Source organism: Aquarana catesbeiana, linkage group LG07 (genome assembly GCF_042186555.1).
Source record: "Aquarana catesbeiana isolate 2022-GZ linkage group LG07, ASM4218655v1, whole genome shotgun sequence".
NCBI lineage: Eukaryota > Metazoa > Chordata > Amphibia > Anura > Ranidae > Aquarana > Aquarana catesbeiana.
The window spans coordinates 163,181,062-163,207,438 of NC_133330.1; the positions used below are offsets into that span (position 1 = coordinate 163,181,062).

General features: G+C 42.7%; 1 protein-coding gene across 3 annotated transcripts in view; it reads right to left on the reverse strand.

Annotated features, from left to right (window-relative positions):
- Positions 1-630: 630 nt before the first annotated feature.
- Positions 631-26,377, reverse strand: part of FIRRM (FIGNL1 interacting regulator of recombination and mitosis) — a 399,519-nt gene continuing 373,772 nt past the window's right edge. For all 3 annotated transcript variants that reach the window (XM_073592830.1, XM_073592831.1, XM_073592828.1), the window contains one exon: positions 631-2,099. The gene's annotated coding sequence lies outside the window, so the exon portion shown is untranslated. The remainder of the gene's footprint in view (positions 2,100-26,377) is intronic.

Here is a 26,377-nt window from a genome sequence, read left to right on the forward strand (position 1 = left end):
CAACCCAGCAAATGATGTCAGTACTTCCTTAGCATCAACTCATTCTGCACAAGGAACTGTTGGAAAGCAGTAATTTTGTAAGGCTCCCAAGATCTTCAAGCAAATTAGGATGCTTCTGGTACGCAGCACATTCAGTCTATTCACAAAAAGTCTTCAGAGACATAGCAAGCGCTTAGCCAATGCCAAGGACTACATCTGGAAAGAACTCTGTGGTGAACTTGTTAATAGAATGGAGCCTGGAAAGCTCCTTACATGAAACCCAGTGCTCGAAGAGCAGTAGAATCCATGGCACTCCAAAAGCAAGACAGAGGATGGCCACCCTAGAGAGTTACACTTGAAGAGACCAACTCTAACAGTAAGGCAGAGCAGAGTCTCAAGTGTAGAAAAAAAAATTATGCTTTGAAATTAGGTTTAATTTTTCCCAGGAGAGGTGAAGAAAAGACATCCACCATCCTAAAGCACTACCAAAAACTGCTGGCAGTAGGAGGGTTTATCGTGGGTTGGTCTACAGTATTTCGTTTGCAAGTGCTTAATCCTCTTGTAGATTGAAGTATAACCCAAAGATGAAAGACTCGTGTCCCTCAACTGATAAGAAAGGACAGAAGACAATATTTAAATGAAAACCATGTGTTTATGAAAGAAATTATTTTATTTACTTTAAATGACAAATAGTAAAAGTTTACAACAATTAAGAAATGATATATACACACACATTATTAAACTGGAATATGTACTAATTAATTTAAAATGCATCTTTAGAATCGACTTGGATGGTGCTGCCATGAACACATTGTGACCTCCTCCATCCTTTCACCAGCAGCACATGTAACTAGTATACAATCATTCATCCAACGGATTACCTGCTTTTATGAGTTTACAACAAAATGCCATCAAAAAAGTGCTTCAAAAATGTCACTGAGTAATGGGATCAATCGGAACTCTTGATTGGTTCTTAATACCTGATCTGATATGGTTCAGCAGTTATTGAAGATATCAGATCATCCAGAGAGGAATGGCAAACTATATATCTTTCCCTAACCACAGGTTTCCTGTAACTGTCAAGAGGTTCTAGGAGCTGCAAAGCCCAAAAAAATAAACTCACAGCTCCAGGTGTAACTGATATGCCCACTGGAGACACACGATTTACCACGGAGGCGAGCCGGGGCTAGCACTTCGGTTCTAGGAGTTATGCCGCGTACACACGATCGGAAATGCTGCCAGCAAAACTCCGATGAGAGCTTTTTGTTGGAAAATGCGACTGTGTGTATGCTCCATCGGTCTTTTGCTGGCGGAATTCCAGCCAGCAAAATATTGAGAACATGTTCTCTATTTTTCAGTCGGGAAAAGTTCCTATCCGAAAATGCATTCTTCTGTATGCAATTCAGACGCGCAAAAAATCATGCATGCTCGGAAACAATTTGACGCATGCTTGGACGTATTGAACTTTATTTTCTCGGCTCGTCGTAGTTTTGTACATCACCGCGTTCTTGACGGTCAAAAGTTCAGAGAACTTTTGTGTGACCGTGTGTATGCAAGGCAAGCTTGAGCGGAATTCCGTTGGAAAAACCATCCAAGTTTTTTCTGACGGAAATTCTGATCGTGTGTACGCGGCATAACTGTATACATTTCTAGGCAAAATGAAAAAAAAAAGTCCTCACTAACTGCAAATTAACTGAATGTTATGGGCAATAGTGCCTGAGCTATCAAACCAGCACATGTACTGGATTGCTGTCATACAATGTAAACACTGCACTCCCCCTGGTGCTCAGCATAGCCATTATTCCTAGCTGCAACACTAAACACAATCACAAGTACGTAACTGTAGTGCACCAGAGTACAGAATACAAAATATTCCAGATTCACGTGTCCGAACCTAAGGTATGATTTCCATGTCTTTGTGAGAGCACAGGGGAAGTTGAGCAGCACATCTGCAATGTAATAAGCCACTTTCCATGTATTGTAACATTTCTTGCATTCACCAGACGTGCCATTCTTCTTTACAGTACAGTGTTTTGCTAAGAGATTTGCTTAGTGTACACACATATTTATAGCCTTTCTGACGCCACACTATGGTTTCTGATGCTCCATTGTATTGAAACCTGCAAAAATAAACAAGTAAAATAAAAAAACTTTCAAATGTACCTGTATTTATGAAGAAAATATCCTTTAAAAAAAGATTGGTAGAAAAAGTTTCTTTATTTTGTATTGTTAATACTTGGCTGCACCATCCATTTATATATTTCTACATCCTGCATCATTTTTCTCTGCATGTAGGCTTAGGAATATTAGCACAATAACTTTAGACTAAGTAGTAGGATAGTCATATGCCCTTGTAGTAATGTCCTGGACAGGTTGAAAAAGAAAAAGCAGCTAGAAAATCAAAGTGTAGAAGAAAACGCAAAATGGAAGCAATGTTTTTAAAAAAAATAATTTAGATAAGAGAAGGGAACAGTAAGTTTTTTTTTTATTTTGCGGTCTGTATACCAAGAGATTTCCTTACTTCCTGCAGAGGGGAGACAACAGGATGTGGGAGCATCTCTCTCCTAAGTGGGGGTAAATACACCCTAAGACAATTGTCACCAGATAGGTGTCCCCAGTGGAGGATCTCCTCTTACCGCAACCCCAGACTGGTGCCCATGAACACCAAAAGGAGGATGAGTAAAAACCCCATTCAATTTACCACCTCTGGCGGTGGACAGAGGGACAATGCAGGATACCTAAGTAAATAAAGTGCTGCGCAATTCATAAGAGTCCATAATAAAATAATAAAAAAACACAAATGGTGTTGGTGCAGATAAGCGAATGAAGTGCAGGTGACACACACAGGAAACGGATCTCAAATCGGGTGTCTGTGATCCCTCCACCGCACACAGATGGCCTCTCACCTCACAGATTCGACCTGAGACAGGTCACATAGCGAGAGTCAGTGTAACTGACACAGCAATCCAGGCAAACACTCCAACCAAAGCCGCTCCGGGATGTGTCTCAGTCAGCATAGTATGGCGTATGTAAAGAGATAACAAAGCGATCTAATGCTCTCTGTATGTTCAATCTTTTATTAAATAAAGAGAAAGATGGGTTGCACTTTCATATAACGGCACTCAGATCCGAGTGCCGGCAGACGAACGAAAGTGATAACAAACGAGATGGCCGCGGGTGACGTCATGCGAGCACCTGACCCCCTGTGCGCGTTACGTCCGTAGGAGGGACTTCATCAGCGTGGGGCAGAGTGCACGCAGACGGCCCGCTAGTTATTTGTATTGCCATAATGATCAACAGTGAGCCAATCGGGGAGCTGGACACAATGATCCAATGGCCAGCTCAATTAGAAATGTTAAATCAGGCTACAACTGAAGGTAAAAACCAAACCAAAAGTGCTGCTGTGCTTATTTTTGGTTCAGTGGTGATTATTTCTTGCAGATGCATGGCGTGGCCATGGGCGCACGCTTTGCTCCCAGTGTGGCCAATCTTTTTTTATGGCCCACTGGGAAGAAGATGTCATTTTTCATGACCCTCCCCCTCAGTTAACATGTTACAAAAGGTACATTGATGATATAATTATGGTTTGGGAGGGTGATGTGATGAGTCTCCAGGTATTCATTGATAAACTTAACAGCAATAACAAAAACATCCAGCTTACTTGGACCATAGAACATCAACAGATTACTTTTCTAGACTTTGAAATCTTCAAGAATGGGAATAGTTTCCAGAGTAGAAACCATTTTAAGGCCACTGACCGGAATGCCTATATCCCACTTACCAGTTGCCATCATAGGTCCTGGCTGTGTAATATTCCCAGAGGCCAATTCATCCGGCTAAGACGCAATTGCACCTCGGAGGAGGAGTTTCTATCTCAATCGCAGATTTTGGCAGCTAGGTTTAAAGAAAAAGGAAATACACAGCCTATGATTGACTCAGAAATTGAGAAAGTCAGGCTAACAGATAGGAGTACCATTGTGGCAGATAAGGTCAAGACCAATGATGTTCAAGATAATACGGCTGGCTATAGAATTTTATTGGATTATAATATCCAATATAAGAAATTAGAGAGAATTATTGCCAAACACTGGCCTATACTTAAATGTGACCGGACTTTGGGACCTACTCTCCCTCCATACCCTAAGTTTATCTATCGCAAGGCACCCTCTCTTCGTGACTGTTTAGCACCAGGAGTAGTGGACCCACCAAAAATGGCGGATAATAGGCTTTTCAAATTCTTGTTCGGTTTCTACGCGTGTGGCAGATGTGCTCCTTGTAAAAATGCCAGTAGAAACATTAGGAAGCATAAAGAGTTTGTCTCAAGCGTTACCCAAAAATGTTATTAGATTGAAAGCCTTATCATATGTACATCTGTAGGGGTTGTCTACATGCTCGAGTGCGATTGTGGCCTACAATATGTAGGTCGCACCTCAAGAGCACTACATGTATGGGTGGGCGAACATATCAGCAATATCAAAAGGGGAGTGAAGACGCATAGTGTCTCAAGACATTTTAGATCCTGTCACCAAAGGGACCCCAAATGTCTTAAATTTTGGGGTATAGAAAAAGTCCCCTGTCACTGGAGAGCTGGTCACTATAAGACAGTTAAGTCGTAGAGAATCCTTCTGGATCTACGAAACCAAGGTTATGTCACCTGCAGGAATGAATGTGGATTTTGATCTTAACTGTTTTATCTCAAATAGATAGTTTATTATTCTGTTTTGTATTCAGTTCCTGTTTGTATATAGCTCTGCCCTTGTTCTTAAAATTTTATTTTTATTTGAAAATTGTATATTTTATATATATATATATATATATATATATATATATATATATATATATATATATATATATATATATATATATATATATATATTTATCTTTGTATCTCATATAAATTTTTTTTTTATATATTACTGTCTATGATTTTTGGTTCAATATTTAATTTTTTGTATATGGTTTTATTTACACGATGGCTATGGATGACGTTTATGTTTCTATATAAGATCTTTATATAGATTTTTAATCATATTTATTTTTATTTACTAATGGGCTGCACAGGATTTCTTTTCTGTCTTATATCTATGCAAATGAAGGCGTTTCTTTTGTTTTTTCTTTTTTTGATATTTATAACACACACATATATATATATATATATATATATATATATATAAATAAAAGTTATGAGTTATCCCTATATGAATTTTAAATAAATTTGCGCCAGTATTTGTATTTATAAGCACAGCAGCACTTTTGGTTTGGTTTTTACCTTCAGTTGTAGCCCGATTTAAGATTTCTAATTGAGCTGGCCATTGGATCATTGTGTCCAGCTCCCCGATTGGCTCACTATGGCAATACAAATAACTAGCGGGCCATCTGCGTGCACTCTGCCCCACGCTGATGAAGTCCCGCCTACGGGCGTAACTCGTACAGGGGGTCAGGTGCTCGCATGACGTCACCCGCGGCCATCTCGTTTGTTATCACTTTCGTTTGTCTGCCGGCACTCGGATCTGAGTGCCGTTATATGTAAGTGCAACACATCTTTCCCTTTATTTAATAAAAGATTGAACATACAGAGAGCATTAGATCGCTTTGTTATCTCTTTACATACGCCATACTATGCTGACTGAGACACATCCCGGAGAGGCTTTGGTTGGTGTGTTTGCCTGGATTGCTGTGTCATTTACACTGACTCTCGCTATGTGACCTGTCTCAGGTCGAATCTGTGAGGTGAGAGGCCATCTGTGTGCAGTGGAGGGATCACAGACACCCGATTTGAGATCCGTTTCCTTTGTGTGTCACCTGCGCTTCATTTGCTTATCTGCACCAACACCATTTGTGTTTTTTTATTATTTTATTATGGACTCTTATGAATTGCGCAGCACTTTATTTACTTATGTCTATTTGAGGTGTTTATTGAATTAGCCTTTAGTGTCTGCTAGCAGTTTACTATTGTTTGGGTCCTTCTGGGTCAGCGCTGGATACTCTTTCTTATGTAATGCAGGATACCTTCCTAATCTTGACCCAGAACATGGTTCTTACAATCTTCTGACGCACCCTGGTTAAGGACAGAAAACCAAGGAAGGGATCGGGAGGAACTTCCACAAAGGCTGCAGATGAGTCATGGAAAGAGGATCTATTTCCAGGTGATCATGTCCCACTGAGACCTCTGAACCTATCACCAACAGGGGTTACTGTGTGTTCTGCCTGCTGATGTACCAAGGTAGCAGAGAGTCCCCAGTGATAATTACTTCCCTCCATTCAGGAGATGGGGAGCACCCAGGTGTGCTGACCTCATCCTTTGGTATGGAGACTACTGGTTGAAGCCAGGAAATACATGGTCTCAAAGGAAGACAGTATAGTTGAGCGTAGACAGTCATCTAGCATAGGGACCAAACCACTGAGTCCAGTTCAGAAGGTTGACTCCGTGGCATCCCTTAACAAATTGAGGACCAACTTAAACCCCAGGTAAGGGACACCATGCCAAGTAGAGTTCCCCCCAAGGCAGGAGAAAAGATCACCCTATACACGCCAGCAGACTGATGGGTCATGCCAGGATCTTCTAGGTTGATAGAGACCATCTGAATGGCCTGCCACGAGTCCAGGCTTCCAGGTATAGATAGGAAGATGGTCTTTCTAGCGCTGCACTGTGTGAAATATTTGTTTTATATTTTATATTGTTTCCTGCAATATTGCGTAGAAGCTTTTTTAATAGGTTTTTTGACTTATTGGAGCCCAAGCGTGACTTTTTTTTTTGTATTTGTATAGATAGGAAGCCTAAAGAGGACCAAGAGTCAATAAGAGAAGGGGAGTCTACCATAGAAGAATATTTCCTCAACACCTTACAAACCCCTAAATGGGAAAATGGGGGGGGGGGGGGGTGTCCCTGAGAGTTAAAGTGTGTGTAAACTTAAAAATAAAATGTAATACATCTGTCTCTTTAACCCTTTCATGACTAAGCCTATTTTTGAAATTTGGTGTTTACAAGTTAAAATCCATATTTTTTGCTAGAAAATTACTTAGAACCCCCAAACATTATATATATTTTTTTAGCAAAGAATCTAGAGAATAAAATGACGATTGTTGCAATATTTTTTATCACACGGTATTTGTGCAGCGGTGTTTTAAACGCAAATTTTTGGAAAAGTGACACTTTCATGAATTTTAAAAAATCCAAACAGTAAAGTTACCCCAATTTTTTTGTATAATGTGAAAGATGATGTTACGCCGAGTAAATAGATACCAAACATGTCACCCTTTATAATTGCACGCACTCGTGGAATGGCGACGAACTACGGTACCTTTGAATTTCCATAGGCGACGCTTTAAAAAAATTTTACGGTTACCAGGTTTGAGCTACAGAGGAGGTCTAGAGCTAGAATTATTGCTCTCGCTCTGACGATCGCGGCGATACCTCACATGTGTGGTTTGAACACCGTTTACATATGCGGGCGCGACTTCCGTATGCGTTTTCTTCGCTGCGCGAGCTCGCGGGGACAGGGGCACTTTAAAAAAAATTTTTTTTTTTTTTTTATTTAATTTATTTATTTTTGTACTTTATAAATTGTGTTTAAATTTTTTTTTTTTTTTTTTTACTTTTATTGCTGTCACAAGCAATGTAAACATCCCTTGTGACAGTAATAGGTGGTGACAGGTACTCTTTATGGAGGGATGGGGGGTCTAAAAGACCCCCCATCCCTCCTTTACACTTCAAAGTATTCAGATCGCCGAAAACGGCGATTCTGAATACTGTGTACTTTTTTAAATTCGGCGCCATTGGCAGCCGAGTAAACGGGAAGTGACGTCATGACGTCGCTTCCGCATTTACAAGAAGAAGGCTGGAACGAAGCCACTCGCAGCTTCGTTCCAGTCCGCCCCCAGCCGCCGAAGGCAGCGGACCGGACACCGGGCCTCCCGATCGCACGGGAGGCCCGGTAACAGCGGCGGGAGGCGGCGGGAGGGGGGGGATGTCCCCTCCCGCTCCTCCGGTATAACAACCGAGCGGCTTTTAGCCGCATCGGTTGTTATATTCGGGTAGCCGATCGCCCGCTGAAAACAACGGTACCGGGATGATGCCTGCAGCTGCGGGCATCATCCCGGTATAACCCCGGAAAGCCGAGGACGCATATATGCGTTCGGTCGGCGGGAAGGGGTTAAAGATTTTATATGTAATTTTTATATAAATTGGTTATTTGTGCTTGTACTCTTTCTTTATTACCTGGTTGATCTTGCCAGTTCTTCACTTCCTGGTTAAAAACTGACCACGCTAGCATGGAAGCCAATCTAGGTTAGCGTGGTCACTTTGGGTCCCATGTCATCCCGTTTTTAGATACAGGCAGGCTGTGCAAGGGCGCAGTGTGCCTGTATCTTCCGTGGTCAATGTGTAGCCACGCCCCCCACCTCTCCTCCCTTGATTGATCGCAGCTTCCACAGTCACATCAATGGACCCGTACATCATTTGCAGAAGTGACGTTCGCAGCCGGGTATGTGCTTAAGTTTATCACTTCTGGTAGTAACGCACATGCTCATTGATGTAGACACAACCACCTGCAAGTCCGCCATGCTCTGAGCTAGGAAAGCGATCGTGTGACCCGCTCTTTCAGGATGAAAATAAGATGTAAGAAATGTGTTTTTTTTTGTGGAATTACACAGATGAATTGTTTAATGTTGGACATTTAACTACTGTGAAATGCACATAGCATATGTTGGCTTTACAACCTCTTTAACCACTTCAACCCCCGGAAGGATTTACCCCCTTCCTGACAAGAGCATTTTTTGCGATTATGTACTGCATCGCTTTAGCTGACAATTACACGGTCATGCGACGTTGTACCCAAACAAAATTGATGTCCTTTTTTCCCCCACATATTTTGGGTAAACAAAATCGGAAGTGTATATTGATTGGTTTGAGCAAAAGTTATAGTGTCTACAAAATAGGAGATAGATTTATGGCATTTTTATTTTTTTTTACTAGTAATGGTGGCGATCTGCAATTTTTTTCGGGACTGCGACATTATGGTGGACACATCGGACACTATTTTGGGACCATTGTCATTTATACAGTGATCAGAGCTACAACTAGCCACTGATTACTGTATAAAAGACACTGGCAGGGAAAGGGTTAAACACTAGGTGGCGATCAAGGGGTAAAAGTGTGTCCTAGGGAGTGATTCTAACTGTGGGGGGATGGGCTCGCTACAACATGACAGAGATCACTGCTCCCAATGACAGGGAGCAGTAGATTCCTGTCATGTTGCTAGGCAGAACAGGGACATGCCTTGTTTACATAGGCATCTCCCTGTTCTGCCTCTTCGGGCCGCTGGCGATTATCGAGTTTGCGGGACACATGGGCACGATCCTACGGCGGGCTCGCGCGCTCGATAGGCGGCTAATTCAAAAGGGATGTACAGGTACGCCCATTTGCCTGCCTGTGCCATTCTGCCGACGTATGTGTGTGCGGTGGTTAAGGAAGGATCTAATGACCCAAGAAGTTTAGAATTCTGAAGAAAGGGTTTAAGCCTATTGGTGACTGTTAAGTCCGATCTAACCGAAGCTTGCAGGTGTTGGGTGGATGTGGCCCAGCACCCTTCAAAAATAAGCCAAATAGTGGGTGTAGCAGAAGGGTCCTTGCAGTTGTAGGAGCTCTAAAAGAGTAGTTTGATCTTCCAGATGCAGGGTAATTGCACGTTTGCAGCAATCCCTGTAAATCAGAGTCAACAGCAGAAGACTGAATCACCTCAAAAACAGTCTTTTCAGAGACAGACTTTTGGGACTCTGAATCTGAGTGAGAGATGGTAAGAGGATAGATCAGAGACTCTAAGTGATGATGCCAGGGTTAGCTTAAAAATTCTATGGGTAGAATGCTCCAGTAGCTGTGGACATGAGGGGCGTCTTGCTCACCTGACAGAGTTGTAGAAAACTCAGGGGGGGGGGGGGGCGTGGCCTGACCTGGCATGAAGATGGCTGCTTAATTCCACAGCTCCTGCCATCATACGACCTGCACTCAGTTAACCGGAGGATTTGACGATCTGTACCAGCCACTAAATATGGGGACTGCCTCCAGGAACACCTCTGCCTCAAGATCCCGCTCCCCGAGGGAAAACCCGGACAACTCTGGCCACAATATCCCTGAAATGTTCAGGGCGGGCAGAGGAAACATGGCGTCCTCCCGCCAAAGGAATTCACAGGCCGCAACCTCCTCACAGCAGGGAGCGCCGTCTACCGCCCTACCTGTCAGTCTCATGGGCGAGAACACCTCGGATGATCGACCCCACCAGCACTCTTTCGGCCGCCATATCCGAACTTCGCTTAGACATCCATGCCCTATCTGACAGGGTCACGGCGGCGGAACATAAAGCTGAACAACAGCAGCTTCAGGTACGCAAAACTACCCGACAGGTGGATACGCATACCCTCCAGATGAGAGATATGCAGAGACACCTCGAGGACCTCGATAATCGGGGCAGAAGACGTAACTTGAGGATCAGGAGGCTCCCAGAATCAATTGAGGGAGCTCAATTGGTACCCTCTGTTATCAGCCTGTTTAATGGTGTTTTACACAGACCCCTCCAGACTCCAGTCGACTTTGAACGTATTCACCGTGCGCTGAGACCCAAAGGCCGAGACACTGATCCTCCAAGGGACATAATATGCTGCCTGACTGACTATAAGGTCAAAGAAGACATACTCAGGCAGGCCAGGAGCATCCCACAAATTGTACATGAAGGGAAGACTGTCCAAATATTCCAGGATCTTTCTGGAATAACTCTCCAACACCGCCGAGACTTAAAACCCTTACTAGACACCCTTCGCACCAAAGGCATAACTTATAAATGGAAGTTCCCTTTCTGCCTGGCCGCATCCTCGCAAGGACGCACGGCGCTCCTTAAAGTGCCTGAGGATCTTCCCTACTTCTGCGATACGTTGAATATACCTATTGTGGAAGTACCTAATTGGTATGTGGAATTTCGCCGCTCAGCCGTACGGAGAGACCAGCAGCCCGAAGAACCCATGGAGACTTTACACTCTAGCCACAGGAGGAGACGATCACCCTCTGCCTCAGCGCACCACGGCGCCTACTGCTCCCACTACCGTGACACCGGTACAACAGCCTCGCCTGCCTCGAGGAGAGCAAGAAGGGATCGCTAATTGCCCAGGGAAGTAATCTCTGTCACAGTAGCCTAACATCTCTGTTATGCCACGTTAGGCTTTAAAATTTCTTTAACACGGTCAAATTTATTCTTGACATGGTTAATACACATCTGACTTTCTCAGTGTCCGCAGAGACTGGCTAGATATGCAGGGAAGGCTTGGAATGTGAGTACATGGCTTGTCTCCACTGCTAGGATTTAGAGCGATCCCCGGCGGCCCCCCCTCGGATCTCAGAGTTTAAACATCAGAAAGGCAGCCTACAATCCCCATACTGCTCCGCGCGCTTCTACCGGAAATGCGTGCCTGCTATCATTCAAGCCGCGGAAGTTCTTTTTCACTCAAGCCAGCACACATTCCTGGACCTGTCTCCTCAAGCTCAATGATCGGAATCAATGCCTAAGGTAATAACACCACCCGACCTTTGTAACTGCCTCATTGGCGCACTACCTCATATGCAGATCTCTAATCGGCGACCGACACCTGCATCCATCGCATCACACCTATCGGAGCACCACGGCAATAATCACCCGATGACGTCAACACACCAAGATGACCCACATGTAGTCCGGCCCCACACGGACGATCGCTCCAGGACCCTCCTGCTGCAGTCATATACCACTTCCACTTCTTGCGGCCGGAACAATCAGCTGACAGTATCTGGATTTCGCGGCACTGAAGATGGAACCTGTAACCGACCTGGGACTTCGCATCGCAGCTGACACTCGGAACATTGAGGTATTTTAATACCCTGCTCACATAACTGTGACTGCCCCCCCTATCCTCGCCAGCGTTCTCCAAATCCACATGTCTGCAGCATTGTGACTTATGCGACATCCCTCCTGCATTTTTGTTTTGTTTTTTTTTTTCTCAGGAGATAAGTGAAGCCAAAGATATATGGGGTAAACTATACCGATTTCTGTGTCATTATCACTATCATTTTTCTCAGTTTTATCTAGCAGGTATCTACGATAGATCTTCACTTACAGGTACACCCCTTGGGCACTTCTCCGTGAGCATTACTATCAAATGTTGACTTTCTGCTGTTTAGTTAAGGTTTGCCACATGTATATCGAAGTTAAGTTAAGCCATGTGTAGCTGTGTTAAGTATACATGCCCAGGTCGTAGGATCCAAGTCCATTTAAATTAGTTACTGGGCTGCATGAGATTTTTCATGTCGTGCCCTGGAGTTTCTTCCACGCCTCTACACGGGCGTTGGGGCACCTCCAGTAGTACGAATTTGCTTTATACTAAGCATGATATTAAGGACTACGTTCCTACGGTACCCACTAATTTGAACGGGCGCTAAGGCAATAGGCATGACATCATCTCTGCCTTCCCCCTCACACTCATTGACTTTAGACCTATACACGAGCCCCTTGGGCCCACTCTGCACCCCTCCTATCACTCATCCCCATGGTCAAGAGATGGCAGGTTGCACACCTCTCACACACATTCGCCAACTCTCTCGTGTAAGGTTTACGCCAACCCCCACACAGTAACGGTGTAGTTTACTAGCCTGTAATTCACAGGCTATGCGCTACCCCCGCGCTGTAACCTACCGATTCTATTTCCAGACTTGAGAAAACGGGATAGTCATTTATCCCTGTTGACTCTTCGGGTACTTTTTTTTTTTTTTGTTTCGTTAGTTGTTGTATTGGTAGCTTTCCCATCTCACCCTCCCTCTCCCGACCCTGACGGAGGCCATGGACCCCAATCCAACATCAAACGAGGAGACGCGATCTCCCGCCTCTCTGAATCTCAAATCCATAAATGCATGCGGACTAAATACTCCGGAGAAACGTTCACTCTTACTCTCCTCGCTACATAAATCCAAGACCCATATCGCACTGATCCAAGAAACACATTTCAGAACAGACGCAATCCCCAAATTGCAAGACAAACACTTCCCAACAATATATCATGCATCTAATAATGATGCCAAATCTAAAGGAGTTTGCATTCTCATTTCTAAGAATTGCCCGTTTATAATATCTGACATACTCAGGGACCCACTCGGACGATACCTTTTCTTAAAAGGCACCATACATGAGAAGCGATACACTATAGCTAACCTATACACCCCAAATGCGCGTCAAGTCTCCTTTTTCCGCAACACGCTCCAATTACTTACGACTTTCAGCTCCGGTACACTCATTATCGGAGGAGACTTCAATGTCCCTTTAAACCCTACGCTAGACACCTCTAATGGTCACTCTTCTCTCACCTACAGAGCCCTCCGAGCCATAAAAACACAACTCAGTAACCTACTGCTACACGACACCTGGCGTACAATGCACCCTAATGATAAGGATTTCACCTTTTACTCCCCACCACACTCTAAATATTCGCGAATCGATTATTTCTTTATTTCCCAAGGCGATTTACCATTACTCAAGAAAACTATTATTGAACCGAGAGTCTTATCAGATCACAATCCCATAACCCTAACCCTACACTTGCCCACCACAAAGATTCGTTCTCCAATATGGCGACTAGATAACTCCCTACTTACTGACACTGAAATATCAAACACGGTCTCCCAACAACTCACCAACTACTTCACTGAAAACGGAACGGGGGACACTTCACCAGAGGTAGTATGGGCTGCTCATAAATGCGTTATTAGAGGCACACTCATTTCGGTAGCTGCACTACGAAACAAACTCAGAAAAGCTAAACTGGAAGAACTGACTAAACGCATTACCCACTTGGAACAAAGACACAAAAAATCCTTAGCCTCTGAGGCACTTACAGAACTGACACAAGCTAGAAATGAACTACTGGAGGAACTACATATAGGGATTAAGCGCAAATACACGTTGCAACGAAAATATTTCTATGAATTTGGCAACAAGTCAGGGAAGCTTCTAGCACGAGCACTACAGGCCAAGAGAGCAGCCCACACCATACATACAATTAAAGACCCTTCTGGCACACCCTTTGCCTCTTCTGAAGACATAGCAAGACAATTTGTTCAGTACTTCACGGGTCTATACAACTTGCGCCCCCCTCAAGTGACCAGTACCCCGGAGGACAGACAGGAGACGATTAAAACATTCCTTGCCCAACATGCCCCCACACCCCTCACGACAGAAGAATCCGAATCCCTAGACTCGCCATTAACATCGGAGGAGATCACACTGGCCTTAAAGCAGATGAAACCAGGCAAAATTCCCGGTCCTGACGGACTTACAGTGGGATATTATAAATCCTTCCCTGACACACTTATCCCACCCTTAGTTAAGGCGTTTAATAGCCTCTCACCTTCTAGTACAGCAACCAAAGACATGTTAGAAGCGCACATCACCCTCATCCCTAAACCAGGTAAAGACGTGACCATGGTCTCCAACTACCGCCCAATCTCCCTACTCAATGTAGACGTTAAATTGTTTGCGAAAGCCATCGCCAACCGTCTCTTACCGCTAATCCCCAAACTAATTTCCACAGAACAGGTAGGTTTTGTTCCCGGCAGGGAGGCCCGAGACAACACCACCAAAGCCTTAAACATCCACCATTGGCTAACCACATCTGACACCCGCGGCTTCTTTCTGTCCCTGGATGCGGAAAAGGCGTTCGACAGGGTGGCGTGGGATTTTCTGGAAGCAACCCTACACTCCATAGGCCTACCACTACAACTAATCCAAATGATTATGGCTCTATATTCCTCACCCACGGCTAAATTGAGGGTGAATGGCCACCTGTCGGACGCCTTCTCCGTGTCCAATGGTACACGTCAGGAATGCCCCTTATCCCCTTTGATTTTTATTCTCACTATGGAACCTTTACTCCGCAAACTTAGGGAGAACCCCAACATTAGAGGGGTGGAAATTAATAACAAACAATTTAAAGTAGCAGCCTATGCAGACGACATCCTACTATTCCTCACAGACCCGACTACTACCATCCCCAACCTCCTCAAAGACTTCGCAACTTTCAAATCCCTTTCCAACCTACAAATAAACTTCTCTAAATCCAAGGCCCTGAACGTCTCTTTACCAAACGAGATAGTCACACAATGCAAACAAAACTTTCCATTTGGGTGGGAACCCCACGCAATCACGTACTTAGGTATTAAAATACCCTCGAAATTGACGGACATCTATAAACTAAACTTTCTACCAATTTTACAAACCATTCAGACAGACCTACTAAATTGGACTTCAGGGCCATTTTCTTGGTTCGGAAGGACAGCCATCCTAAAAATGAATCTGCTACCCAGATTGCTTTATTTATTCCAAACCATACCCATACAGATTCCTCCGAGCTTCTTCTGTACACTCAAGAGGCTGTGTAGGAACTTTGTATGGTCCTCCAAACAACCCAGACTAAATTGGAACAGACTAACGAATCCCAAACTCCAGGGAGAATTACACATACCAGACGTACAAAAATATTACTGGGTTTGCCACCTTTCCAGGATCGTCGACTGGCATGTTAACAGTACAAACAAAGACTGGGTACATATAGAAAATGCATTCACCCCAATTCCGATAAAACTCTTACCATGGATTAATCATACCAAAATCCCTAAGGGAGCCACATTAAATCCACTCATCAACTCCACTTTAACAAACTTTAAAGCGGCTTGCAAACCACTTCAATTAAAACCCACACCTGGACCCATGACACCTCTGGAAAATAATCCAGACTTTGGCCCAGGAATACACCTCCACCTTCCTGTGACAGACCCAGACAGACCCCAACTACAACTGCATCAATTGTTCCAGCAGGGAACTCTCCTGACGTTCCAAGCCATGACTAGCAAATTTCCGGACTATCACATCCCTTTCTACAAATACCTACAAATACGCCACTTCATTAATAGCCTCAAACCCGTAGCAGACATACACAGGGAACTTGAACCTTTTGAAATCCTTTGCAACAGTCCCGAACCCCAGCGACACCTTATATCCTCCATCTATACGCTACTATTCCCCTCCAAAGACATCAAAACTGACGTCTTAGTTAGACAATGGGAACGGGATCTTGATATAGATCTCACCACAGAAGATTGGTACCATATTCTTAATCATATACATAAAGGATCACTCAATATCTCAACACAGGAAAATCGTTACAAAATCTTTACGAAATGGTACAGGACTCCTGACAGGATCCACAAATTCCATCCGAACCTTCCTCCACTCTGCTGGCGCTGCAATACTTCAATAGGCACACTACTACACATATGGTGGGAATGCCCTCTTATTCAAACCTATTGGACCGGAATTCATCGCTTAATTACCCAAATAACAACGTACTCCCCGGACTTCACTCCGGCTCAATACTTACTCCATCACACCTCGCTTCCACAACATACATACAAGAAATCCCTGGTTCTTCATCTCATCAACGCTGCAAATTTATGTATTCCTGTTCACTGGAGAAACACATCCCCCCCCACTACTCTAGAATGGATTCAGAGAGTCGATAGAATAGCTGAAATGGAAAATCTCATCCTCCAATCATCTGACACGCCATCCAAATATATGAATATTTGGGCATGCTGGTCCCACTTTAAATCATCCCAAGCCCCCAAACCTACAACGAGTTTCCCACTCACTGGATCAGAAGAGAACATGAACACATAACTACCTGAATAGATACCAGAATCAATACTTGATATACCATAAACCTCCGTCCCCCCTCCCCTCCTTTCCCCTCCTACCCATCACTATATTCCCCACAGCATGAGCGACACACCTGAGGTCACTCCATACTACCAGGAGTCGTCGCAGCTTCCTGTTTATCTTATTTATCCAGAACCGACGCGATACGGTCCTACCTGTACTTATACCCCCCCACTGGGCACAGATAGCTCCCTATAGGGGTGCCCAGAGGCGGGAGTAGAGCTGACCAGGTCGGTAACTATACAAAAAAATAATAAACCTTAAGATTAAAACTAAAACTAAAATTAAATAATAATTACAATTAAACATAAAATTAACAACTCACGTCACGTATATTGGCTGCAATAAACCAACCGCTATAGGACATAGCCAATAATGTCTCAAAATAAAACAGAATTGTCAATATGGGCCTTGACATCCGCAATGTAATCCTTACTCAAAACTTAAGAACTTTTCTCCTCTTTCTCATGTAACTGCCAACACAGTATATACACGTATTTATCATAGTGTGTTTTATAAGATGCATCTTTGTCTATTAAGAGTTAACTGTTAACTTAATATCTGGCTACTTTGTGACATATGCCTCTGTTTCACTTGCTGTAACCTTTGTGAAATTCAATAAAATTTATTTAAAAAAAAAAAAAAAAACTCAGGGGGGCAACCCTATAAGAATAGGTGTCTAAGGTTGCAGATTCTAGGTGCATTTTCAGAAAAACGGCAGAAAGGGGAGGAGAAAAAGGAGTACTTCCCTTCTGAGATGAAGTTCCTCTTTAAACATAAAAGCTTTTCATCATTTCTTCAGGTTTCAGCAGCATTCAAAGACTATAAAGCAGCTGCCTGGCATTAACACAACAAAAATTCCGCACAGCATTCAATTCAGATTGCCCTTGCGATCTACAAAAGGGTATCAGTGCAAAGGTACCGACACCCCAAATGCAGTGTGCTTGCCCACACTAGATCGCATGGTACAAATGTAACACAAAAAAAAAAAGAAACGTCTGACAGGTAGGATTTTTAAGACAGAAGAGAACCTTTTGGTCTCTTCTCTCAGTGCTTCTTCCTGCCTGTCAATGTGCAGTCCAGTGTACAAAATGAACCTTAGTGTAGTGTTTTTTCATCCTTTCTTGAGTCAAGGCACCCTTTAAAATGCTGCACAATTTGGAGGCACCCTATTCTAAAATGTAAAACCTATACTAATAGTAATGCAGAGGAATTCAGTGTTTCTCTTCTCAGTACTAATGGAGAGGGCCAAGGAAGGGGCAAATATCCTCTTTATCAACCAATCCATCAGCTGTTAGGATGCAAACGGCTGGCCCGCATGGTGCCCAAGGTTGCAATGCTACAAAATAAAAACTGTGGCTTTATGTAACAAAAAGGCAGGCTTGATTCACACACTGGCTGGCTGACAATTATGATGACATTTTTAGCCATTTTTCCAAGGTACCCCTGAAGATACCAGAAGGCACCCCAAGGTGCCACAGCAACCTGCTTGATAAAAGGCTTATTTAAAGCGTAAGTAAACCCATCCATTTAACAATTTTAAAAAAGTTACTTTTCTGGCACGTGCTGGAAATGTAGCACACCCATTGGTTGTGCTCTCAACCAAACTGTCAAACCACCCAATGGCTGGTGTCATAACTGATCACATGTGCAGCATCATGGCAGCTGTAGATTAAACAGAGGCCAAGATGGCAGCTTCCTTGGCTAAAAACGATAGGAGGGTTTTCTTCCATTTTAAGCCAGCCATAGACTGTTTGAATCTTGGTCAGTTCAGCAGGAACCGGCTGAAATTCGAACCATGTATCGGCAGGGTGAATGACCCAAGTTGATCGCTCAATCAACTTGGGTACAGCCAGCCTATCGGATTTTACATGTGATTATCGCTAGCGGCTGTTACAGCCGCTAGCCTTAATCACTGTGTTCTCCTGGCGGGGATGGCGGCCCCCCCCGGGAGAACACAACTGCTCCGTGGGAGGAATCCCTCCCATCAACAGGAACTGAGCAATTGCTCTGTCTATGGCTGGCTTAAATGTACCTATAAAGGCCTAAAACTTTTAAACAGCCACAACTGAAGAAATTCCAGCATGCTAGCTGTATAAGGAGCGACAATAGGTTTACCTGATGATCAAAATATAAACATTTTCAGGTTTTTGGTTTTAAAGCAGTGGTCATCAACCCTGTCCTCAGGGCCCACTAACAGGCCAGGTTTGCAAGATAACTGAAATACATCACTCAGTGATTGCAGTATTCTATTCTAGTCTGCATCTCCCCAAGGTAATACATAAAACATGGCCAGTTAGTGGGCCCTGAGGACAGGGTTGATGACCACTGCTTTAAGGTGTATGTAAACTCTAGCAATACATTTCTCACACTCCCTGTTCTAGGAGGACAATTATGTTCAGTATAGTTCTCACCCTAGAACAGGAATTATATTAATGGCAGGATTACCAGGTTAAAATAATGAAAAAAGTGTAAAAAAAAAGGAAAACTAATGCAGCCATCACATCTGAGGACCAGTAAGCTGCAATACTATATATTTTTACACACACTCCTGGCTGGAGTGTGTTTAAATCTGACAAGCAGCCAACTGTTGGCAGTCAGGTCGCTTTAACATGCCCCTGTTACTCCCACCATGGTAAACGCCGCCAGGTAGAACGGTCATTCGTTGATCTCCCCTTCCTGTTAATGACCCTGAAGTGACATGTAAAACGTCACTTTCCGGTCCTAGTGTGTCACAGGCCTCAGCTAGTATGGCTGTGAAAAAAATCTAAAGGAGTGCGATTTGCATTCCATTCGATTAACTGGAGGGCAGGTGAGACATCAGTGCTCAAGTCTCATTGATAACCTGTCACCAACAAAATTATCACAAAGAATTTTTGTCGACTAGGTGATGAAAAAAATAGTTTATTTTCTAAGGAGTCCGCATTTAGAAAACATATGTTTTCAGGTTATGTAATATTCAGGTCTAAAATTACTTTGTAAACATGTAAATGAAAAAAACCCGCAAAAATGGCTATGCCAGCAAAAGGGTTAAACCTCTACCCTACTCTCTGCATTTCTATAATTTGAATCAGTCATGCCATTTGTCACCATGAGAATGAGCAGTGTTTAAATAAGGTCGTACATAGCATTTTTACACCAAGGCAAAAGTAGGTCATTATTTATTTTATCAGAATACAAGGTTTGCTTGGTCTCCCACATAAAGATGGATGGAGAAATCCTTCCTGCTATGCTATTGTATTCTGACAGAGGGAAGACTTCTTCGCTGTCAGAACACACAGATCAGTGCTGCAGCCAATGATCACGTGACTTTTATCCAAGTGGGTGGCTAAACAGAAGTCAATTGATAGATCGACTTCTGTTCAACTGCCTGGGCCACATGGATCGAAATTCAACCGGTCCATGCTAAACTGGCTGAATTTTCAATCCATGTATGACCTGCTCAACTTTTAACTGCACTTCACTTAGTTGTCTTCACCAGTGGATTTTACCTAGCTCTGTGGAACTTCCCTCTAGTTGGTCATTTAGAGATGGCTGTGGAACAAACCTAAGTAGCACTGTGGATGTACCATACGCTTTCCATTTCAAGTAGTGGATTCAATCACTTCCCGCCTGGCCGTCATTTTGCATTTTTTTGTTCCGAGTGGATGTCAGATGATGTCCTCTCAGAATGCGTGGCGCGGACACAGCCAATGACAGACTACTGCACAGGGCTGCATAACAATTGTAAACAATGGATGGCTTCCTTTCATGACATCCATTGTGTACAATTTTGCTGCTAGCTGTGATTGCTCACAGTGATCACATGGTACAGACAGGGCCAATCACAGTCCATCTGTTCCATGTGATTAGCTGTGGTCAAGCTAATCACATTAACAATCAGAATAAATATGCTGAATAAAATCCAAGATTAGCAGCGCTCAAATTCAAATTGTTATATAGTCTGTGAATTTGGTACATCCTTATGATCACATAATGTAGTTACATAAAAAAACAGATAAAGGTTCATCCATATGTGTACCAAGCGGTATATATCTTTATTGCATGACTGTCACCACACCTCGTGCGTTATAACCCCTATGGTAGTGAACTCATTAGATAAACAATAGGTAAATGCCCGTATAATCATCCGTTCATGGAGCAGCAAAGTCGGTCTTTCCATCAGTTTTAAGATCAGCCACAGTCGCCATATCACTTCTTCCTCTAGCAGCCGGAAAGAAAACATTCACATAGCAACCTCCGTTGGGCGACGACGGAGGTTGCTATGTGAATGTTTTCTTTCCGGCTGAATTTGAGCACTGCTAATGTTGGATTTTATTCAGCATATTTGTTCTGATTGTTAATTTTATTATAGTAGCTGCTAGAATAATATATTTCTTGGAATTTTTGACCATAAGCGCTGGGAGTGGGTTGGTTTGCTTACTTCGGTATACTTACTTTTCCACAAATTTTCTTTGATAATCACATTAACAACACTCATTGAATGAATCAGTTTAATTCAGCAAAAATGGCTGCTTATACCAATAAAATTGACTGGTATAAGCAATCATAATGTGTGTAAAAAAAAAAATCTGATCACTTCTCCAAAGTAGTACAGTGTTACTATGGTAACACAGTATTGCTCTGGTCACAGTGTGTTAAAAAGAAATTGTAAAATAAATAAAATGTACTAAATTTTTTTTTTACATACTGTCATCAGTGTCCCTGATCACCTTCACACTAGTTATATGACGACGCTGTACTGCACTGGTGACAATATGTATAAAAAAAAAAAAAAACTGCAAAAAAACTTAATTTTTCCAAGAAATAGTGACAAAAAATGACATAGTTACACAGTAAGGTTGAATAAATACAACAGTCCATCCAGTTCAACCTGACTGCGTGTGGGTGCGTGTCTACAATTGTCCCTATCCCTATACATTGTGTCTCATTAAGAGGCTCATCTATTATTATTTATTTAAGGTACCCATATAGCGCCATCAATTTACACAGTGCTCCACACATACATTGCACACTCACATCGGTCCCTACACTCAAGGAGCCCACAATCCAAAGTCCCCAACTCACATTCATATACTAGGGCCAATTTTTTGGACAGAAGCCAATTAACCTACCAGTATGTCTTTGGAGTGTGGGAGGAAACCAGAGTACCCAGAGGAAACCCATGCAGGCACAGGGAGAACATGCAAACTCCAGGCAGGTAATGGTTGGGATTCAAACCAGTGACCCTTTTTACTGCTAGGTGAGAGTGCCACCCACTACACCACTGTGCCACTTACAACTTCAAAAAACTCGCCATGCCTCTTACCTAATACCTTGGCCTGTCTACTTTCCAAAAAGGGTAATTTGGGGAATATTTGTAATGTCCTGGTGTTCTTGGGCTTCAATAAATGACACAGGCCATCAGTACATCGGGCTCCATCAATTTTCACACACATATAGTGGGGACGGAAAGTATTCGGACCCCCCTTAAATTTTTCACTCTTTTATTTTGCAGCCATTTGCTAAAATCATTTAAGTCATTTTTTTCCTCATTAATGTACACACAGCACCCCATATTGACAAGAAAAAACACAGAATTGTTGACATTTTTGCAGATTTATTAAAGAAGAAAAACAGAAATATCACATGGTCCTAAGTATTTAGACCCTTTGCTGTGCCACTCATATATTTAACTCAGGTGCTGTCCATTTCTTCTGATCACCCTTGAGATGGTTCTACACCTTCATTTGAGTCCATCTGTGTTTGAGTATACGAATTGGACTTGATTAGGAAAGCTACACACCTGTCTATATAAGACCTTACAGCTCACAGTGCATGTCAGAGCAATTGAGAATCATGAGGTCAAAGGAACTGCCTGAAGAGCTCAGACAGAATTGTGGCAAGGCACAGATCTGGCCAAGGTTACAAAAAATTTCTGCTGCACTTAAGGTTCCTAAGAGCACAGTGGCCTCCATAATCCTTTAATGGAAGACGTTTGGGACGACTAGAACCCTTCCTAGAGCTGGCCGTCCGGCCAAACTGAGCTATCGGGGGAGAAGAGCCTTGGTGAGAGAGGTAAAGAAGAACCCAAAGATCACTGTGGCTGAGCTCCAGAGATGCAGTCGGGAGATGGGAGAAAGTTGTAGAAAGTCAACCATCACTGCAGCCTTCCACCAGTCGGGGCTTTATGGCAGAGTGGCCCGACGGAAGTCTCTCCTCAGTGTAAGACACATGAAAGCCCGCATGGAGATTGCTAAAAAAAACACCTGAAGGACTCAAAGATAGTGAGAAATAAGATTCTCTGGTCTGATGAGACCAAGATAGAACTTTTTGGCCTTAATTCTAAGTGGTATGTGTGGAGAAAACCAGGCACTGCTCATCACCTGTCCAATACAGTCCCAACAGTGAAGCATGGTGGTGGCAGCATCATGCTGTGGGGGTGTTTTTCAGCTGCAGGGACAGGACGACTGGTTGCAATCAAGGGAAAGATGAATGCGGTCAAGTACAGGGATATCCTGGCCGAAAACCTTCTCCAGAGTGCTCAGGACCTCAGACTGGGCCGAAGGTTTACCTTCCAACAAGACAATGACCCTAAGCACACAGCTAAAATAATGAAGTAACGAATAACAAGTGGCTTCACAACAACTCCGTGACTGTTCTTGAATGGCCCAGCCATAGCCCTAACTTAAACCCAATTGAGCATTTCTGGAGAGACCTAAAAATGGCTGTCCACCAACGTTTACCATCCAACCTGACAGAACTGGAGAGGATCTGCAAGGAGGAATGGCAGAGGATCCCCAAATCCAGGTGGGAAAAACTTGTTGCATCTTTCCCAAAAAGACTCTTGGCTGTATTAGATCAAAAGGGTGCTTCTACCAAATCCTGAGCAAAGGGTCTGAATACTTAGGACCATGTGATATTTCAGTTTTTCTTTTTTAATAAATCTGCAAAAATGTCAAAAATTCTGTGTTTTTCTGTCAATATCGGGTGCTGTGTGTACATTAATGAGGAAAAAAAAATGAACTTAAATGATTTTAGCAAATGGCTGCAATATAACAAAGAGTGAAAAATTTAAGGGGGTCTGAATACTTTCCGTCCCCACTGTATATACAGTTGTGTAAAAAAGTATTTGCCCCCTTCCTGATTTTTTTTTTTTTTATGCACATTTCTCACACTTAAAGGATTTAGATCATCAAACAAATTTTAATATTACACAAAGATAACCCGAGTAAATCTAAGGTGCAGTTTTTAAATTATTATTTAATTTATTAAAGGAAAAAAGTTGTTCAAATATGTGAAAAAGTAATTGCCCCCTTCCATGCTGTATCATAAATGAACTGCGATTAACCACAATTTTTTGTAAAGCTGAGTAAAATTTCACTTGCAACACCCAGGCATGATTACTGCCAGACCTGTTGAATCAAGAATGCACATAAATAGAAGCAGTCTGATTAAGTGAAGTACGCTAACAGATCACAAAAAGCCACACATCATGCCACAATCTAAAAAAAATTCGTGAACAGATTAGAAACAAAGTAATGTACATGTATCGGTCTAGGAAGGGTTTTAAAGCCATTTCTAAGGCTTTGGAACTCCAGTGAATCTTCCCAGGAGTGGCATGATTCAACAATAAGAAAGAGACTGGGCAAAAATGGCATCCATGGGAAAGTTCCAAGGCCAAAGCCACTGCTGACCAAAAAGAACAAAGGCTCATCTCACATTTACCAAAAAACATCTTGATTATCCCCAAGACTTGTAGGCAAATATTCTGTGGACTGATGAGACAAAAATTTTACTTTTTGGAAGGAGTGTGTCCCGTTACATCTGGCATAAAACGAATACAGCATTTCATAACAAAAACATCATACCAACAGTCAGACATGGTGGTGGTAGCATGATGGTCTAGGGCTGCTTTGCAGCTTCAGGACCTAGACAACTTACCATAATTAATGGAACCATAAATTCTGAGCTATACCAGAAAATCCTAAAGGAGAATGTCCAGGCATCAGTTTGTGACCTCAAGCGCACTTGGGTTATGCAGCAGGACAATGATCCAAAACACAACAGCGAGTCCACCTCCAAATGGTTCAAAGCAAAAAATTGGTTTTGGAGCGGCCTAGTCAAAGCTCGGACTTAAATCTTGTATCATGACCTTACACAGACCGTTCATGCTGGAAAACCCTTCAATGTGGCTGAATTAAAACAATTCTGCAAAGAGTGGGCCAAAAAGTGCTCCACAGCAATGTGAAAGACTCATTGCCAGTTATCGCAAATGCTTGATTGCAGTTGCTGTCGCCAAGGGTGGCACAACCAGTTATTAGGTTTTGGGGGCAATTACTTTTTCACACAAAGCCAGGCAGGTTTAGACATCTTTTTTGCCTTAATAAATGGAACCATCATTTAAAAACTGCATTTTGTATTTACTTGGGTTATCTTTCTGTAATAATAAAATTTGTTTGATGATCTGAGTCATTTAAAGTGTGACAAATATGCAAAAAAAACAAAAAATCAGAAAGGGGGTAAATACTTTATATATAATAAATAAATAAATATATATATATATATATATAAGTTTGTGGAACTTTACTATAGATTAACCACTTCCCTACCCGGCTATTGTAATATGAAGTCCACAGATGGGATCTCCCATCCTGGGTGGACGTCATATGATGGCCTGGGCTTCACGGCCGCCTAGGGGGGGCGCGCGCTCCTGCCGCGTTGCTCGGGACCCGGTGCGTGTGCCCGGCGGCCGCGATGTCCGCCGGACACCTGCGATTGCCTGTTAACCGGGCTAGACCGTGGATCTGTGTATGTAAACACACAGATCCATGTCCTGTCAGTTGAGAGGAGACCGATCTGTGTTCCCAGTACAGCGGAACACTGATCGGTCTCCTCCCCTTGTACGTCCCCGCCCCCTACAGTTAGAATCATTCCCTAGGAAACATATTTAACCCCTTGTGTAAATTTTATAGCATTGATATGTATAAATGTGAATGGTCCCAAAAATGTGTCAAAAGTGTCCGATGTGTCTGCCATAATGTCGCAGTCACGGAAAAAAAAATCGCGATCGCTAGTAAAAAAAATAAATACTTTTTTTTAAAAAAATGCCATAAATCTATCCTGTATTTTGTAGACGCTATAACTTTTGCGCAAACCAATCAATATACGCTTATTGTGATTTTTTTTTACCAAAAATATGTAGAAAAATACGTATCGGCCGAAACTGAGGAAAAAATTAGTTTTTAAAAAAAAAAAATTGGGATATTTATTATAGCAAAAAGTAAAAAATATTGTGTTTTTTTCAAAATTGTCGCTCTTCTTTTGTTTATAGCGCAAAAAATATAAATACCACCAAAAGAAAGCTCTATTTGTGGGGAAAAAAAGGACATCAATTTTTTTTGGGTACAATGTCGCACGACCGCGCAATTGTCGTTTAAACTGCGACAGCGCTGAAAACTAAAAATTGGCCTGGGAAGGAAGGGGGTGAAAATGCCCTGTATTGAACCGGTTAAATAATATACACTGATTTGGGATATTTTCACCAAAGAAAGAAGAATAGTTTGGCCTTAATTTATGAAGATTGATGTGCAAAATTTTATAACAGCAACAAATAAAAACGTGTTTTTTTTCAAAAA